This window comes from Schistocerca piceifrons, chromosome 7 (genome assembly GCF_021461385.2).
Source record: "Schistocerca piceifrons isolate TAMUIC-IGC-003096 chromosome 7, iqSchPice1.1, whole genome shotgun sequence".
Taxonomy (NCBI): Eukaryota; Metazoa; Arthropoda; class Insecta; order Orthoptera; family Acrididae; genus Schistocerca; species Schistocerca piceifrons.
In genome coordinates, this window is record NC_060144.1 from 6,508,462 (window position 1) to 6,511,506 (window position 3,045).

Consider the following 3,045-nt stretch of genomic DNA (forward strand, 5'->3'; position numbering starts at 1 on the left):
GAGAAAAATCTTTCACACACATTAGTAGATCCGAAAAAGGACATAGCTCTCGCAGCTTCATGATGCAGGTGTGGAAATACTTGCTGTGGAAGGTTTTCATAGAAATCTTTTGTACCCCGTACTGCAAAGAACTTGCCCTTTAGGCGTGTATTGCACCGCCGGTCGATCAGTTCCATCTGTCGATGATTTGGAGCACCTTCAACTGATGCCGAAAACGGTTGTGCAAAGCAACGAATGATAAGAGACACACTAGTAACGTCAAATTGTGATCGAAATTTGCTCCTTAATTTTTACAATTACTGACACCTATTCTTGAGATCTAGCACTTACATGAACTAAACAAAGGATAGGGAAATGTTCAGTGTTTTCAAACAATAGTTGGCTCTCCCAAAGAGCAAGCTTCCTTCCAGAAGCATTTACTTTTCCCAACATGTCAGAAATTAAATCATTTTCACCTTGCTAGCTGACGTTCAGGCTGTTCGTGTGAGACGTGATGTCCACGAGAAATGCAAGGTCTGATATCCAGCAAGCGTCTTCTGATTACGGTTCACTCTTTCCCTTCTCATGTGAGAAATATGTTACAGACAAACGTAAATAAAAAAAAATGTTTTCATTGTGTTTACCTCGACTGAGCCACTATCCCTAGGTTGTTGTTGTTGTGGTCTTCAGTCCTGAGACTGCTTTGATGCAGCTCTCCATGCTACTCTATCCCGTGCAAGCTTCTTCATCTCCCAGTACCTACCGCAACCTACATCCTTCTGAATCTGCTTAGTGTATTCATCTCTTGGTCTCCCTCTACGATTTTTACCCTCCATGCTGCCCTCCAATGCTAAATTGGTGATCCCTTGATGCCTCAGAACATGTCCTACCAACCGATCCCTTCTTCTAGTCATGTTGTGCCACAAACATCTCTTCTCCCCAATCCTATTCAATACCTCGTCATTAGTTATATGATCTACCCATCTAATCTTCAGCATTCTTCTGTAGCACCACATTTCAAAAGCTTCTATTCTCTTCTTGTCCAAACTATTTATCGTCCATGTTTCACTTCCATACATGGCTACACTCCATACAAATACTTTCAAAAATGACTTCCTGACACCTAAATCTATACTCGATGTTAACAAATTTCTCTTCTTCAGAAACGCTTTCCTTCCCATTGCCAGTCTACATTTTATATCCTCTCTACTTCGACCATCATCAGTTATTTTGCTCCCCAAATAGCAAAACTCCTTTACCATTTTAAGTGTCTCATTTCCTAATCTAATTCCCTCAGCATCACTCCAGTTTATTCGACTACATTCCATTTTCCTCGTTTTGCTTTTGTTGATGTTCATCTTATATCTTCCTTGCAAGACACTATCCATTCCGTTCAACTGCTCTTCCAAGTCCTTTGCTGTCTCTGACAGAATTACTATGTCATCGGCAAACCTCAAAGTTTTTATTTCTTCTCCATGGATTTTAATACCTACTCCGAATTTTTCTTTTGTTTCCTTCACTGCTTGCTCAATATACAGATTGAATAACATCGGGGAGAGGGTACAACCCTGTCTCACTCCCTTCCCATCCACTGCTTCCCTTCAAACCCCTGCACTCTTATAACTGCCATCTGGTTCTGTACAAATTGTAAATAGCCTTTCGCTCCCTGTATTTTACCCCTGCCACCTTTAGAATTTGAAAGAGAATATTCCAGTCAACATTGTCAAAAGCTTTCTCTAAGTCTACAAATGGTAGAAACGTAGGTTTGCCCTTCCTTAATCTAGCTTCTAAGATAAGTCGTAGGGACAGTATTGCCTCACGTGTTCCAACATTTCTGCGGAATCCAAACTGATCTTCCCCGAGGTCGGCTTCTACTAGTTTTTACATTCGTCTGTAAAGAATTCGCGTTAGTATTTTGCAGCTGTGACTTATTAAACTGATAGTTCGGTAATTTTCACATCTGTCAACACCTGCTTTTTTTGGGATTGGAATTATTATATTCTTCTTGAAGTCTGAGGATATTTCGCCTGTTTCATACATCTTGTTCACCAGATGGTAGAGTTTTGTCAGGATTGGATCTCCTAAGGCCGTCAGTAGTTCTAATGGAATGTTGTCTACTCCGGGGGCCTTGTTTCGACTCAGGTCTTTCAGTGCTCTGTCAAACTCTTCACGCAGTATCGTATCTCCCATTTCATCTTCATCTACATCCTCTTCCATTTCCATAATATTGTCCTCAAGTACACCGCCCTTGTATAGTCCCTCTATATACTCCTTCCACCTTTCTGCTTTCCCTTCTTTGCTTAGAACTGGGTTTCCATCTGAGCTCTTGATATTCATGCAAGTGGTTCTCTTATCTCCAAAGGTCTCTTTAATCTTCCTGTAGGCAGTATCTATCTTACCCCTAGTGATACTCGCTTCTACATCCTTACATTTGTTCTCTAGCCATCCCTGCTTAGCAATTTTGCACTTCCTGTCGATCTCATTTTTGAGACGTTGGTATTCCTTCTATTTGTATGGAGTGTAACTATGTATGGAAGTGAAACATGGACAATAAACAGTTTGGACAAGAAGAGAATAGAAGCCTTCGAAATGTGGTGCTACAGAAGAATGATGAAGATTAGATGGGTAGATCACATAACTAATGAGGAAGTATTGAATAGGATTGGGGAGAAGAGAAGTTTGTGGCACGACTAGAAGAAGGGATCGGTTGGTAGGACGTGTTCTGAGGCATCAAGGGATCACCAATTTAGTATTGGAGGGCAGCGTAGAGGGTAAAAATCGTAGAGGGAGACCAAGAGATGAATACACTAAGCAGATTCAGAAGGATGTAGGTTACAGTAGGTACTGGGAGATGAAGAAGCTTGCACAGGATAGAGTAGCATGGAGAGCTGCATCAAAGCAGTCTCAGGACTGAAGACCACAACTACAACAGCAACAACATTAAAAACCTGCTAATGCGCCTCATCCATTATTTTATGTGCACTTAATTTGGCATGCCGTTCGTCACTTGTCTTTATGAGATGAGTTATGTTGTATTTTATTCGTGAACTTGCCCTGGCCGCCTGT